Source organism: Sylvia atricapilla, chromosome 4 (genome assembly GCF_009819655.1).
Source record: "Sylvia atricapilla isolate bSylAtr1 chromosome 4, bSylAtr1.pri, whole genome shotgun sequence".
Classification (NCBI taxonomy): Eukaryota; Metazoa; Chordata; class Aves; order Passeriformes; family Sylviidae; genus Sylvia; species Sylvia atricapilla.
Window position 1 is genome coordinate 48,350,308 of NC_089143.1, and position 17,755 is coordinate 48,368,062.

The window sequence follows — 17,755 nt, forward strand, 5'->3', positions numbered from 1 at the left end:
TATGTTGGCTCGGTTCTTCATTTTCTAAAACAATCTCTTTTTTTTTTTTTTTTTTTTTTTTTTTACTGGAAAAAACTGGTATGCACAGGAATTGTGAATCTAAGCAGTTGTATATGTGTATTGTTTCAAAGAGCAACAAAATCAAACTTCCAAGCATGTAATCTTACTAAAGGTTATTTAACAGTCAAGAGGAGTTTTACTCTGTTCATTAAGATGAGAAATGTCAAAAAAGTGTTCCCCCTGCTTCTACACTGCTCTACATTATAAATGGTTCTTTACCTGCTACTGTTGTACAGGTTATTTTATGGCAATTTTTCTGTACTTTTTGTACAGTCTCGACATGATTGTTCTCTTCCAGAGGATCATTCTGATGTATTGGGGATGTGATCTATGAAAGTAGTAACACTCTTTATCCATATGGCTGATACAACCACAGTCAGCTTTTCAAATCACAAGATGAACAAGGTAGGTGGAGATTACCAAACCCTAATCCTTAGGGTTAAATAAATGGTACAAAATTACTGCCTCTCCTAGGTGAAATAATTCCTGCAGTACCCATGAGCAACTTGAAGAAATGGAAATTTTTTCTAAAGGACCTCATGATTGAGAATTTATTTTTTCCTCTTTGTGGTTTTTTTTATGCCTTTTTTTTTTTTTTCTTTTTTTCTAACATGAATATTCAGGGTAACTATTCACATAAGGATCTGCAGGTTGTGATGTAAAAATAGGTAAATGCTGAGGATGATGGCTTCTCCCTGATTTTTCTTGCAATAGGAAATCTGAGCACTAGCAACACAGTAGTGCATCAGAGATGCAAAATGGAGGATGCAGACTTGGTCTCAAGTTGTTTTTCAGATGCAGTTTGGAGCTAATCAAGCTTCTACATCTGGAATAATGCATTAGAAATCAGGACGGGGAAGGAAATGAGAGGCTGTCCTGGCATAGTGGTTGTGGAAATAGACAAGGCCAGTATGATCTGTGTAGCCAATACTGTAATTTACCTGAATTTGAACCTGTCTTGCATTTCATATTTCCTTAATTTTAAAAAGTTTCATAAGTGGGTCATTCAAAGCATTAAACTTACTGTCTTTCCATGCTAGAAAAAGAATAGAAGTTACTTTCAGCATCCTAAACAACTATTAATGTTATAGTCCAGATTGTTTTCCCCTCCAAACAGTTTAAAGTGTATTACACCCTTTCCATGTAAATGTTTACAGCTTCAACAAGTGTGTGTATGTAACTTTCAGCATTCCTTTTATCTCTAGTCATGTACCTTAAAGTTATGCTAGGGATTGTAGGAACATGGAAAAAACCTCTCATCTCTGCTTCCCTGTGAGTCAGAAGATCTGTTACTTCATCTATAGCACCATGTCCAAAGACAGGGAAAGGTAAAACTAATCCTTCACTTAATATGGGAGAATTGATAGGGAAACAAGAAAATGGAAATTGGATCTTCATCTAAATTTGCATGTATGTGTATAGGAACGAGATCTACTGTGGTGTTAGAACATTTGTAAGAAAGGTGTAGAGATGGTATTCTACTCAAACCTGACACAGAATCCCTTCAACATCACCAGTGACTTCAGCCTGGAGTGAGCTGGCCAAATTAAATGCTGCAATGAAAGCAACAGATAGATCAGAGTAAGTATTTTGTTTGTCTTTTTGAATTGGTCTTCAAACCTTGCTTACCAAAATTCTTGATTTAAATGCTATTAAAGAGTGACTCTGGTTGCTTTTCTTTTTTTCTATGCTTGTTTTATTACAGGTGGAGCTGAGAAGCTAGGCTGCTAAGGGGAAATTTAAGGCCTTCAGTGGCTAATTTGATGGACATGAGAGTTCCTTGACAGCAGCCAAACAAGTATTGGGCAAACGTGATTTAAAGGGTGGCTGTGCAGAGGTTTCTGCTCATTTGTGTTGTTTTTACCTTGAAGAAAGCCTGAGGGCTGGAATACCAGTGCCTCTCTTAAATTAGCTTTTTCATTCACAAAAAAACTTTTTGATTATGAATATAGCTGGACTTTCACTAGGCTTTTGAAGTGTCCATTGAAGGAGTTTGTTTCTCCTGCAAGCTCTGTGTCTGTTCTTGTGAAATTAATTTTTTTTAGCCTATATCCCTTTTCATTATTTAGTCTTTATTAAAATCACTTTTTTCTTCTCTATGGAGGTCATATATGTTCATGAGCTGGAATCATGCATTCAGTATTTCCTAACTGTTTGCCATAGAAACCTCATCTTGATATAATTTTGAAGTCGAGGGGTAAGGCAACTACACTGAGAGCTAGAAAACACAGCTTTAAAGCCACATCTGGAATTCTTAGACTTTTAGTGGCTCCAACTTTGAACAGAGAGTACAGAGATTTTATATGCCATAAAACTGAAGTAGCCTTGGATCCAGTATAAGAGTAGTCACCTGTCATCTTAAAATCCATCTACACAATGCTTTGAAGAGTGATACCTGTCTATGTATAAAATGAGGAAAAAATATGAGTTTCAGTATAAACTTCAGTGGGCTGGAAATAGTGCCCAAATCTTGCTTTTATCCTCCACAAGCAAAGCTGGTTGTTTTTGTGGAGTCCTATGTTCATCACTGTAAATTTCATCATATGAGAAGAATACAAATATTGTTGCCATATCCATTTATTTTCATCTCATAATAGCAGTTATGGTGCATGTAAAAAAACCAAAAAAACAACACCTTTCAGTCCAAGCTGAGTTTTTATATTTTGCTGAGCACCTGCAGATCTCCAGGCTGTCCACCCAGATGACTGAATTGTTGTGCTCTAAATCAATTATTTTTTGTAATGATTGATAGTAAAGCTTATTGCAACAATTGCAGTGAGACAGATGAGAGACACCAGTATGCATGTGTTAATGGTCCCTAAACATTGTTGATACATTTTATTTATTATAAAACATGGTGGTTTTTTTAGGACAAACCTACTCTTAACATGAAAACATTTCTCTGATTTCAACAGTGCTCCTCAGAGAATGAGAAATTATTTGGGCTTTTGTTTTATTAATTTGATTTCATTGACAGCTTTCTCAAAGATTTAAGTGGAAGCAGAAGAAACTCCTTTACCCCTAAAGATTGGGTTCAGATGAGCAGCCTGCTCTAGAATGGAAAACTGGAGTTGATTAGCCAATGGAAGGTTATTTGCAGGATTGCTCATGTGTTACTTAGTTCTGCCTTGTTTATAGTTCATCTATGACCTGTGAAAAACAATATTTTAATGATTTGATTTAATTTTTTCCAGACAATGAAGACAATTATGAGACAAGTTCATGTTTAACTTTCCACTAGGAAAAAGTTTAGTGTTATTGCTGCATTCTAGTTTAAATATAAACTGTCTGAAAGATAATGTTGTAGTTATATGAGCAAAAATTTCCTATCATACTATGTGACAGCAGAGCAATAAACATACCATCAGAGCCAACATCATAAGTACATTGCAAAATGCGAAGTATTATTGACACTTCTTCATTAGACACTTTTATTTATAACTCCTTTGTTCCTAAATTCTTCAAGGAAAAATACTCCTTCTTTCTAAAAACAGAAAAAATGTGTATTCCTTACTTGGTAGTTAGAGATGCTCAGAAGAACAGTGATTCTTCATAGTTTTTCTGATTTGCTGTGAGTATTTTTAAATACATGGACACTTCTGAACTCTACCATGAAATGGATTTGCGAAGAACATTTAAATTTTTTTTGTAAATATTCTTGGCTATTTTGCTTATTGTAGTTTGGTCATTTTCCCTACTGTCCAAAGAAGTTGTCTTCTAAATATCAATCTCAGGTAGAGATTAGTGAATTTTCATCAACTATTAGAACAATTCTAACTCTTTCCTTTTTCATATTAGCCTTTGGTTCAGGGATTCATTCATGTTGTGAGAATTTCTTGTCAAATACTTTATGGGCTGGAGAAAAGTGTATTTAAAGATGGTGATTTGGTGGTGGAGAATTCCAGAATAACCTTATTCAAGCACTGGCAATAAAACTCCACATCTTGTAATATGTGGTTTAACCCCAGCTGGCAACTAAGCCCCACACATCTGTTCACTCACTCCCTCCATGTCTGGATGGGGAGAGAATCAGAAGGGTAAAAGTGAGAAAATTCATGTGTTGAGATAAAGACAGTTTAATAGCTGGAGCAAAAGCCACACACACAAGCAAAGAAGAACAAGGAATTCATTCACTGCTTCTTATGGGCAGGCAGGTGTTCAGCCATCCCCAGGAAAGCAGGATTCCATCCTGTGTAATGGGTTCTTGGGAAGAAAAGCCACCATCACTGTGAATGTAAACCTCCTTCCTTTTTCTTCCCCCAGCTTTTTATGCTAAGCATACTAACATATGGTATGGGATATTCCTTGGATCACTTAGGGTCAGCTGTCCAGGCTCTGTCTGCTCACAGCTTTTTGTTCACCCCCAGCCTCCCTGCTGGTGGGGTGAGAGCAACTAGCACAACTTCAAAAGAATATTGTGCATTTTCTATAATCACAATTAAAGTGCAAATGCAAATTTAAAGCAGCATGTTCTGCCTAAAACATGCACATTTTTAATGTCCTTGAAAAATTAAACATTAAGGTCCTAATTCATGCAAGTGTCCTCCCTTGATGGGGGACTAATGTGTTTTCTCTCTTATTCAACCATTTGCATACTGCTCAGTTTGAGAACTTGCTGAATGGGAATTGGCAAAGAACTGAAAATCTTGGTCAATCTAGACCAAACCTACACTAGACAGCTTCAAACAAGCAAACTCATGTTTTCATTTAGACATAAATAATCGTATTTTTATTGACTTGTATGCAATAAATCCTCATTTGAAATTTTCCTTACTAACTATTTAAGTAATGAAAGAAAATTCAGCCTCTCTATGCACTCTTGGTTTGATTATTATCTTACATATCTGTAGGCCTTGAAACTAGTGCTAAAGAAGTAGGTTCTTTTCCATGTTGACTTTCTGATTTTTTTATCTGGAAGATGTTTGATGTTCATTGGTGTGAATTTGAAGAAAGATCTGTCTGCCTGTCAGAAAATGAATCTGACTGTATTGAGAGCTTCCTGAGCTTCTCTCTTTCAGTCTGCGACAGAATGTTGGAGTACATAGAGCTTTTTTTTTTTTTTTTTGACAGAAAAGGTGTAAGCTGCTATTTTTAAAAAATGTGACACAACTGGGTTTTCCAAAGAAACAGATTTATCTTAACAAGGTGAATAAAGACAAAAATGCAGCTTACAAAGCGATCAGAACAAATTAAAGGTCTGCCCACTAAACCCCAGAGTTTTGTGACTGTGTATACTCCCTAGAGAGACTACCACTAATGTCAAGAATTCCAGCATTGAAGAGGATTTTTTGCAGTATGAATTTATTATGAATTTCATGGCTCCTTTGGAATTTTCAGTGTCTGCTCCATCTCTGCGTGCAGTTTTAACAAAATGTTGTACATTCACACAATATTGTAACAGCACATGTTCTCCTCTTGAATATTTTTCTTCCTTTTCTCATAAGATGCTATCATTGTTTCAGGCTGAAAATTTTCTCAGCTCAGTTGTTCCAAGGGAAGCATCACAGTCTGAAAGGGAATTCATGCCGTTTACAGTTCCATCAGTCAGTTGTGCAAACTGAGATAAAGAACTGGAGTGTTCTCTGACAGTGGAGTTTCTGGTGTTGGTAAGGGTCAATATAAAAGGAGCATACTGTCTGTTTTGTTTTGTTTGCTGACTTTTCCAGATATGTAGGGGTTTTTTGTTTGTTGTGGAGTTTTCGTTTGTTTTAATAAACATTAGTCAGCCTGTCATCTTTTAATGGTAGTCTGTGAACCTTTCTGGGAAGTGCAGCTCACAACTGCTAAACCATTGCTCTATAAGAACAAGTTAATGAGTTTTCATTAATTTTTGTCTATGTAAAATTGCAAAGTACAGATGCATTCAAAGAGAGTAGGCAGTATTTGAGGGGTTAGCATGTTTGCAAGGAGGAACTGTGACCCTGAACTCTGGGATATCTTGTGCACTACCTACTGAGTTGGAGCCAAAGCAAATACCACTATTTGTTGGGTAGAATGTTTATCTAGAATAGTCTTGTCTACACAATATGTTGAGCCTTGTCTGTGTAAGAAGAAATCATGTAGAGTATTAATGTTCTTCTATTTACCTTTCTCTTTAGAAAAGCAAGCATTGTCTGCCATGTGGTTGTGCCTTAATCTTGACTGCTTTACGATTATTGATTAGTGATTACTGATGGCCTTGACCTTTCTTTTGGCTTTACCTGGACTCTAGCTATCACTGTGGGGCTCCAGGAGCTGCTTCTCCTTGGGCTTGGCTGCTTTCTAACTCTGGCAGATGCTTAATCTCTCTCACAGCTAGAATTTTTGTGTTTTCTGAGCATGCTTTTCAGTGAGCTTTGCTATTTTTATTATTTCTGGAGCATGTTTTTGTGGTCTGTGGTTTTGGGCATGTGGTTTCCCTCTCTCCCTCGTCATATATGTGGAGCAGAAAACAAGTTACTGTAGTATAAACTAAAATGTCCTAATTCACCATCTCTGCTTCTGCTGCAGCTTTTTATGTCACAGCTTTCTGTCAACAACCTACTTGCTGAGAAAGAGCAAATGCGCACAATATCTAGCAATAGCTCAAGTGGTGGTGTGCTACCAATGCTGTTTAGATTATAAATACAAAATACAATGTCACAGGAGCTACTGTAAAGAAAGGTATTTCCCTTCCAAACAACAGCTTTAGCTTCAGATATCCTGAGATATTTCCGTATTTGGCAGAAACTGCTCTTTTGATGTGGCCACATAGTAAAGACAGTTGCAATACTTGTGACTGCTCTAATTGCATTGCTTCTAGCTCTAGTTGTAGAAGATTCTATCTGTGGAACACCAAGTGGCAATGCATGGGTGAACAACGCATGGGTACAACAATGAGAATAGTTTCTCCTCAAAAATGAGGAAACACAGTACAAACTCAAGTGACATGGAAGCATTTGAACTGAAGAAAGTGAGGAGCTCTAAATGATCTTTTTCTCTTGATGTCTTTAAATAATACTTCATCTTTTGACTCATCTCTTCATTGTTCTATATTTTGTTCTCTTTAATGCTTCTCTGATGAGCAACATATATCAAAGAGATTAAACCTTGTTTGCTACTAATCTGACATAAAGGCTGCGATTCCTCAATATTTCAAGGTAAAATGATAAATAATCATGGTAATGAGGAAAGCCTTTTTGTTTGCAGTATGACATAATTAAGCTGCACTGAGTAGTACTTCATTTGCAAAGTGTTCACAGAACTGTTCTAACACCATCTGTAGTACTGGTGCACAACCTGGGGAATAGTCAAGAAGACTTTATTTTTTACACGCTTCATTGGAAGCAAAGAGCAAAAGAGAAGCCCACTCTTTTCCAAGTAGAAACATGCCAATCCTGCAGTGAGTGCAGGGGATGTGAGAACAAAATTTTTTAAATCAATACAGACCAAATACTAAATCAGATTTCCTTATTAAGGAGATTATTGCAGAAAAGCTGAAAGATTAAGCTTGTTCAAAGAACTGAGTATCACAGTTTTTTGTTTTTAAATTGATTTTCAGTTATCCAACAGCTATGAATTATTTTTTTAATTAATAACACTTTTAAATTATAAGAGGACAGAAAAGTGCACTTGTAAAGTGGTAAGTTTCTTAATGTTTCAGATTTTTCCTTTGTCTCTGGTTTTGACTGTTTTTAACCCAGCCTGAAAATATAACACTTAATCTGCACATTGATGGTTATTACACATGAGCATGTCTCTGGGCTCTCTCAGAGCCTCCCTGAGGGCTGTTGACCTTGCACTAATTAGAAGATGTCATTCCCAATGGGCTAATAGCAGATCTGCCCTTAACACTCGTGCTCTGGGATTAATTTAATGGGTGAAGTGCAAAATGCTATGTAGGTTTCTTGAAAACAGGCTACTATGGGAACAATTGTTTAAGCATGTTCTTGCTTTGGTAGACTTTCAAGCCATTTGGACTTTCTGTGGCAGTCAGTGCTGGCAGATGCCCTCATGTTCAGAGGTGAATCTTGTCCCTGGAAAAGCAATTCTGTAAGTGCAAAGAAAGTGGATTGTGGTTTCACTGCAGGAGTCAGTTCTTGATCTTTTCCTGACACTGCTGAACAAGCCTTGCTGTCTTGTACATTAGACTGGTTTAACTGGAGGATAAGAATATTGTTGAAAACTTAGTGGTTGCTGAGGGATTTCTTTTTCCTTTTCTGTCTTAGTTTGTAAAACTGAACATTCTCTGTAAATAGACGTAGAAGACTAAAAACCTTTTCTTTGCGAAGTTCTGCTGAATAAGCAGGACTGTATCAGTCTTCCTCAAAATTAAATACCAGCCAGACCTGCTGTTCATATGTGACATGCTTATTTGCATTTGCTCTGATCTTTTGCCCAAATAAAAAAGCAGGAACTGAATAGGTTTTAATTACAGGATTATTTAAGCTTTGTTTTATGGAGACAGTCATGAAGTGTCATATATATCTGAGCAGAACTTTTGAAACGTGGTTCCTTTTACTCTTCATTTTATCTTCTGAAGAAGGAGATATCTGATGTGTGCTTTTTTTCTGCTTTGTTTCATTTCCTTGTGACAGAAGCATACATTTAGTGTAATGACATTAGGATACTTCTGTCATAAAGAAAATAGCGAATTAAATTAGTATTTTTTTCTCATTTTATGTCCTAAGCAAAAAAATTTGCATTTTCATGGTATGTAGTTTTATAGGGTTCTATTTCATCAGAGCATGATGCAGATAATATTAGACTAGAATCATCTTTCTAAAGTTTGATAGGATTTTTTTATTGTTTCTCAGAAGAACTTGTCAAATCTAACTTCTGTCAGTTTGTTTTATTGGTTTCTCTGGATTTCCACTGAATTGTAGTTATCATCCATAAACCAAACTATTTTACTTGTGGCTTAACCATTTCAATTAACATTAAAACCAGACATAAATATTCAGCCACTTTTAGAAGCAAGTTATTTTTCAAACTAAGTTTGAATTAATTTTTTCACGTTGTGATGTTTTTCTCATTTACTCGAAAAGTGCACTAGATATGCTGGTCTGTTTCCACAGGACAAAATGCCTGATGGGTGAGCAAGATATACTCAGTATGGTGAAATCATGTTACTAGATGAGTTTTATCCTAATTTATGCTCAAGAAATGACTTTGTTTCTGATGCTTTTTGGCTTGCAGAATTAGTTCTGTAGAGTGCTAGTGCTAATCATTATTTAGTAAGAATCATGAGAAATCCTGAGAAATACAAGAGACCTCTAACAAAAAAAGCTCTGCCAGTAATATTTTTTATATGAAATGACAGTTGAGTGGCATATATTTTTTTCTTCAATGTTGTTTCCTTTCAAGGAATACCAAGATATTTTTAAGTGTTTGTGCATCCATGTAGAGAGATAGAGAAAGAAATAGGAAAAGAGAGAAAGTGTCTTAACCACAACATATGTTTCTCTGGAGATTCATCTGTTTTCTTCAGTGATAAAGCCACTTGGTTATCCCTGTTGGGATTGCAGGCTAATATAGCTACGAAAGAACGAGCTGGATGCAATATTGCTTAATCAGCCAAATGGTTGGTTAGTCTGGTTATTTTGTACAGAGGACAGATGCCATAGCCTGTGGCAGAAACAATATAACATGGATTTTCAGATCCTGTCATTCTTTGCTGGTTGGGAAAAAGATATTTGCTAGACAACTAAGCTTGGAGCATTGCAAACCAGTAGTATGAAATTCAGTGAGCAAGGGCAAACAGTATCTTTTCCAGGGTTGTAATGTTTCTTGGATATTAAAGGATTATGCAGAATATTATTTTAAGCACTTTCAGGTTACTCACTTCAGTTGTCAAAGTTCTCTTAATAAACTCCTAGGCCTCTTAATATGGCCACTAGAGAGGAAAGCCAACATTTGACACATATGGGAAAATTTTTAGGATTCAAGATAGCATTGTCCTTCCTCAGAGAAGCACACTCAATGTGGGTTTGCAATAGTTTGTTTAACTTCATGATGTATGTACAATGGCACAGGGAGAATAAATAAAATCATCGAGAAAGGCTTTACTGCTAAGCCAAAAGTAAAAAACTTTCACCACTATTAGGTTTTATTATTGTTCAGAATTTCATAAAGGAGTTCTGCAGGAATTTATCCACTGAAAGGGTTGTCAAGTATTGGAATGGCTGCCCAGGGAAGCGGTGGAGTCACCATTCCTCGAAGTGTTTGATAAACAACTGGACATGGCACTTAGTCCTGTGGTTTAGTTGCCATGGTGGTGTTCAGTCAAAAGTTGGACTCGATGATCTTGGATATCTTTTCCAACCTTTATGATCTGATGATTCTGTAATTGACTTTTTGAGTAGGTAGAACTTTCTCCCATGCTTAGAAATGGAAAATCTTGAAGACATGTCCCAGATGCTACAAGGGTTTTCTCCATGTCTGTTTTTTAAATTAAGTTGCAGCACAAACGAGTGCTCAAGATTTCATAGGGCTGGAATGTCCTTTTCTCCTATGCTAGAAAATATGTTGGCTATATTAACAAGAAAGGTTTTATACCTGGAAGCAGTAATATAGGAGGAAATGGGAAACTGATATGAAAGAAAACTCATGAATATATGCACTAGTGCATACAAAAAAAAATCCTGTTCTATTGTTACATAATATAAATGTCATGAATTGAAAAGAATCTATTTACTGAAATAGAAGATCATCATGAAAAGGAAAGTAATATAGAATAGTCTGTAACCTTTTGAAAAAGAAATCAGTATAGCTTCCAGGAATTAGTTTATCTTAGGATTCCACTAGTACCTCTGAATAAACCCATCCATGACGTTTTCATCATCTTTTTTTATTACTCTTCTGTCAGTCCCATTTGCTTCTCTAATTTGATTTTTTTATGTGCTCCTATGATTCTGTGTTCAGGTCTATTGTGGTTAAGAGGTCAAAGAACCTCTTGCTATTTTGTGCAAACTTATTATGAGCTGAAGGAAAGCATTTTGCACTTACGTGCTACCATTTAATGTCCTTGACTCTATTTAATACTTTAGATTATTAGAACCTGTGCTTTGAATACATTATTTTTGCAACTGTCTCATCTATTTTAATTTTTATCTATGTGTTAAACCTTGGTATGAGATAATCTGGAAGTGAGCCTTATTTGTTTAGTAATGATGGCAACAGAACACTTTTGGAACCAAACTGTAACATGACAAATGGTTGTTAGAAAGAAGCCTATGCATTTTTATCTTTAAGTGCAATGGTAAAATCTGCCCCTGGATAGAAGTTTCTGTTCACCACTGGAGCAGAAAATATACACTGATGGAAGCAGGAGTTGCTCTTTTGACTTCATGGGTGTGTTACAAACAGGCACTTTTGGATTTGGCTCAGAAACTTCTAGAAATGTGAGTCCTTGAAGGTTCAAGTGGAGAACAGGCCTTTTAGTTTGGCCTTTGTATAAGAGATTCATATACTCTGGGTATATGGATTATCCTACATAAAAGGTCTTCATCAGTTTTTGCCATATGGTTAAAACATATATACATATTTTTGCTGTTACATCCAGGCACTCTGAGGCAGCTGGTATTAATGAATAAAAATAGCCAGCAAAATCCTAGCATGTGGTTGCTAGAAGGAGCAATTTATAGCCAAGGGTCTTTTAGATTACTAGAAAGGAGAAAAAAGGAGCAACCCCAAAACATATGACCCATGAAAGTATGTATGAACTCTAAGTTTCATCTGCATTTTGGGCACCTGTATTGCTCAAGGCAACAGAATATGGAACTGATTAAAAGATATTAATTCTATTTCTATTGCTAAAAATTATAGGGAAGGCAATTGAGGAGTGTGTTGTTTTGGGTTTCTTGTTAAAATACCCCTACTCTAGTTTGCCTTTTAGCTGATATTAGTATCAAGACATTTGTAGCTTCATTAAGAGCTTGGGAGAGATACATTTCTCAGAATAAATGGAATATAACTACAAGGTGAGCCTTGGAAGATGGTCTTACTGTAATGCAAAACTATAAGTTCTAGTAATTTATTTCATAGTCCTGGTTTAGATTTTTGCCTTTTTAAAAATAAAGCTGGCCCTCCTTCTCCACACAGCAATGAAAAAATGCAAGATTTTTATGTTTCAGAAAATGACTTTTTGATAGGCCGTAGCATTTCAAAATTGATAGTTACCAAGCACAGTAAAGCTCATCTCATGTTTTTATGCTGTTGGATTTTTTTTTTTGTCTGTTTGGGTTTTTTGCCTCATAAGCACTGTGGCTCAAATAGTGGGATGATCAGTATAGCATACAAATGCTGTAAAATGTCATCACTGAAAGCTATTATTGTGGTGTAGTGAGAAAAATGTTGCAACTTTATTTGCAGTGTGACTGTATTGGCTGCTTCAGTTCTTAACTGCTATAAGCAGGCACCAGGAGCAGTATTAGGATGGGGTGTGGGATTCTGGTGTTCCACAGAACCATGAAGACTGGCATTAGATTCTATTGTAGGTTAGCAAAGGAGAGAAAAATACAAAAAACCAAATCAAAATAAGATCAAAAATAAATTAAAAACTGGCAAACATTATATGGAAGTACATTTTAAATGCTCCATAATTCGTTCAATTAATTAAAAAAGAAACTGAGTAGTGCCCAAAATATGTTAAAGTTTGGAAGGAACAGAGATCCTGATCCAGAGAGAAACTCAGCACCACTAATACTGTGTTGGTCAAAGAAATTAAAATGAGAAATAGGATGTATTTTTGCAGTTATGATGAATATAAGTTGAAACAGATTGCCTAGAGACGTAATGGTTTCTTTTGCTCTTGTTTCGTAAAAAGGCCACAAGCCTTTGGAAGATGCTTTAGACAAAACAAGGCTTGATGTAGGAGAATCCAGGTGGGATACTGTAGATATGAGGAGGAGCTATACAGTGGCATAGAGCTGATCCACAGGAAGCACTCTACAGAAAATATTAATCTCTAATAAAATCTGTCCTTATGAGAAGTTCCCAGATTGCATTTGTCACTCTGACTGCAGTGGCAAAGAAACAAGACTTGCAGCAACGCTGAGATATGACCAAATTTTTCTTCCCTATAAGGCTGAGGGGAGCATAAGCAGGACGCTGATGTAAGAAGTGGAACAACTTATTTCCTGATTATGCATCTATGAACTCCAGAAAAGCCAATGGGGGTAAATGCCTGGTGGTTTTGTGGCTTCATTACAGAAAAACTCTTGGAATATGAAAATCATAAACAGCAGGCAGGCAGACAGTCCTAGTGAGAACTCATTTCACGGTTAAAACTGCTAAACTGTGTTTTAGCTCTTTTTCCTTCAAAAAATAATGCTGCTCACCATTGTTCAGTTTAAATTTTTTATACCCACCATTGTTGGTAATGGCTTGTTAGATGTTTGAAAATGTGCATATTATTAAACTGTAATATCCGTTTTACATTTCTGTTTGGCAAGTGTGAAATGCACGTGTGTGGATGGTTCTAATACACTGCATTGGCTTTGAAAGCTATCACCTGTATTTTTTGCAAATTTCCAGTGACTATTGTGAGCAAACATTTGCTGTGAATATCAGAGAAACAAGAGAACCTAGGAGAGACATGCTTTGATTTTTCAGCAAAAAATGTGTGAAGATGGAAGGTTATTCTATGTTGGATGTTTCCCTAATTCTAACAAAAATTGTAACTGCAAATTTAAAAAAACCAAACAGCAAAACACAAAAAATACCTTTAGGAAAATCAGTGTTTCTTTTAACAAAGTATGAATACAAGCCTTGAACAAAAAATTCAGGTTCACTGTAGTTTGTAAAGATGGAAATAAAAGTCTGTGGCAGAACGTCTTAGAACAAGTGTTTTTACATAGAATGCCAGCATTTTTGCCAGGCAAATTCAATTCCAAACCCCACATATGAGTCATTTCTAATTTTACCCAGCTGAAATTTATTATGTCAGCTGCCAGCCCTGAGTGCTGTGTTGTTTTGTTGCTTAGAGAGGGTTGGAACTCTTAATTTTTGGAAAATTCTTGCTCGTAAACTGCAAGTGATTCTTCATCGTAGATGAAAAAAATATAAAAGTCCTTGAGTGTTTTATATCAAAGTGTCAATCTCCTCTTAACATACTGTTGTTACTAGTGGTTTTCTGTGGAACTGCTGCTTGATGACTTCTTGTTTTCAAAAGGAAAGCATTGATTCACTCACAGAGGTCGGTGGTGCAAACTCACAAACTGGTAGTGGAGTGATCTTATCACAGAGAGAGCAAGCTGGCCCCTGGGAATTGTGTGTGCAAGTTCTTACCTCTACTGCCTCATGGTAAATGACTTTTCTTTCAGAAGGAATAACCCAAGTCAAGTATACACATCTGTGGGTCTTTCGGAATAGAAGAGTTGCTGTAGCCACATGGTCCAGCCCCTACCCAGGGCACTATTATCTGGTGGTAGGAAAATGTGTGGAAAGTAAACATTTATATAAAATCTCGGGATTTATATGCTCTGTTATGCCAGTGTGATATTATTACAGAGACCAATAGCAGTATAAAGTAGGTACACACAGAGATGAGTAATAAAATAACTCCTGTCCTTGCCATGGTGAGAATAACTTTCCTGATTCATTAAACCAAAAGCTTTTATTTTTTTTTTTCTTTTTGCATTGAAAACATTATTTGCAAGGAACTGAAGCATTTCCATGGCTAGCCTAACAGTGTAATCTGAATAAATCCCCAGTTACAGCCCTTTATCAAAATCCTGAGGGTTCTGAAGAGTGGATTTTGATGTCACCATCAGACAGTTGTCTTACACACAAATTGGTACCAACTGTACTGTGTGGAATATGATGGATGTTTAAATGTGCTGTTAATTCTGAAAAAGAAACTAATTTTGCCACAGACTACTCTCTGTCATCTTAAAAATACGGAGTGTTAGGATACATAAAAAATGTCTAAAATATATAAAAGAAGAAAAATCTTCGTAAAATCTCTCTAAAAATCCAGATTAACTATTGCGTATTTTTGGTGTACAAGAACTTAATATTTTAAGTTCTCTCTCTTATATGTAACCTATATAAGAGGTTAATACATCTTCTCTGTGTTCAGTATACTGGGGAGTCCATTCAGATATATAGGTTGTCATACCTATTGATGCTTTTAAATTGACTGAATTGAAAATAACTTCTTAAAATCTTATCATACGAAATGTGCTGTTATTGCATTCTGTTATTGAGGGTGATAGATAAGAATCTCAGAGATCTCAGTGGTTGTTTTATTGCTGGCATACCTTGCACATGCCTGCTGAAATGAGCACTGTGCATTTCAGTTAAATGGGAAGCAGTCTGCTTCCAGACCTTACAGCCTTTAAGTATCAGACAAGAAGAAAACATGGCAAGATAAGAAAATGTAATGGTAATAAGGCATCCTGTGATGAAAAACAAATGCAGAATACAATTTTGATTTATAAACCTTTCCAATTCCTCTGTTTTCTTTCCATGCTTGAAAGAAAACTGTACAGTCATTTACCCTCAGAACAAGGCCTGAATTGGTGATTTGTTTAGTCTTGATAAGCAATGCTGGGTACAGTTGTGGGAGGATGTTCAAATGTTCGTATGAGCACCACCTGCTTCCATTAGTTTTACTACAGGTATCATAGTTTTTTATGCTAGTTAACTGTGGGAAGACTTACTTATCTTTGATTTGCAAAATTGAGTAAGTGAACACAGGAATGTAAATATTTAACATGTAACATTAAAATCTTTAAAAAATACATTTTAAAGGTTGCTTAAATATTTTAATAAATAATAGATACATGATGAGGACAGCATAATATTTTCCCCAGAAGTGCTTTCTGTCAAAAGAATTTCTTTATAAATTCCTCCTGTGCCTTGGTATTATGTAAGCTAGAAGTCCCTTGGCTGTAATAAATATTGGTTAGCTGGCCTTTTAAATCAACATTTGAAATAGTTTTGTTGCAGCCCAAAGTCATTTGTAAATGAAACAAATGAAATTATTGTCCTTATTTTTCACATTGAATCAATTCAATTTCCATAGAAATATGATAATTAAGACATGACAATGAACTGAAAGTAATGATAACCTGATTCATTACTCATCATGCAAGTTTATGTTAGAATAGCCCAAATAACACATGCAGGAATGCTGCAATTGTAATTTTTGTATTCTAAGGGCATTTTTGAGACTCTTTGAATCTTTTCCCAGTCACCTTTCCACAATTTCAGACCAGAGATAAGCTTTCCAGGAAGAGGATTGATAGAATTCTAAAACCTGCTAAAGAAAAGCAGTAGGATCTTTCACAAGACTGCCTACCTAAAAAGATGATTTGTTTTGTTTTGCTTTAAGGTTAGTTGACAACTATTCCAAAAGAGGACCTGATGTTCCCAGGAAACATGATGAAGGACATGAAGCAAGTGTGGCCATGCACTGGAATGAACCCATGGGAGGGCCACCAGTATCATTGCAGAACTGTAGCACATGAAGCGCAAGAGTAAGAGAGCAAGCTTTGTTCAGCCTTTGGGAAGGCTAAAGGGAGACTTGTGTCTCTCCACAGATACCTGACAGGAGGGTTAAGAGATGACAAACACTTGTTGGAGGTACAAAGCAAGAACTAAGAGGCAACAGACACAAGTAGCAACAAATGAAGTTGTTAGGTAGTAGAAATAATCATATTGACAGCAAAGGGTAGTCAGGTATTTAAAATAGTTGCTCAGAGAGGATGTGAAATATCCATCCTTGGGGAAAATAAAAATTCACCTGGACTAGGTTCTGTGTAAGCTGCTTTGAACAGGGAATCAGATGAATTTTAGGAGTCCTTTCTGAATTATTCTATGAATCCTGAGGGAGAAAAGGGAAGAACAAAAGGGTTTATTCATAAAAAATCTGATGTGAATTGTGTGTTTCAATGTTAAAACTGACCAGTGGAAGAAAATCTGGACATTTTGAGACACGTCTTGGAAAAAAAATCTAGATGAACTCTCCCCCAATCCTGTAATTTAACAAAGTTATTTATCTTCTTCACCTTCCTCAGCTGTAGGGAACATCTGTTCCATGGGAGTTACCATCTCTTCATTAATTTATATCCACAGATGGGAAAAAAGGGAAAAAAGATAAGAAAAAGTGAACTTCAGGAAAAACCTAGAAAAAATAACATTTTCTTTATTGTTTTCTCATTGTAGCCTTTCTCATACTTAAGGAAGTTATCCTTGCAAACTCTAAGAAAACGGTAAGAAAAATCTTTGTGACCAAAGATTGCCTTAGACCTCCTATGATGTCTATGAAATGGACTCACATGCTTTTAAGATCAAGGCAGGGTGTTACTACAATTAAAAAAAAAAAAAAAAACAAACCCCAACCAACTAATAAAAACAAAAATAGAGTAAATAACTTTTTGAGTAAATGAAATATAGTTGGTAAGAAGAGGCGTGACAGGTTTAAAGGTTTCCCCTGCTCTCACTCCCTCTTAGTTCTGTCTGCTCTGTTTTTATAGACTTGTCCCTACCACTGTCAATTCATTGCCTCTGTCCCTTATATGAAGTTTTGTGCTGCAACTCTTTGGCCTGCTGCATCTTGTAATCCCTCTGGCCTTCCACTAATCTTGCCTTATGTCTGCCAAGCACAGTCTTTTACACCCCTCTTCAATCTGTCCACCTAACTTCTTAGAGGAACAATGAAATGTAGAAAAAAATAAAAGAAAATAACAATATTTTCTGTCACAAGGCTTAGGCATAAATCCAGTTTCTC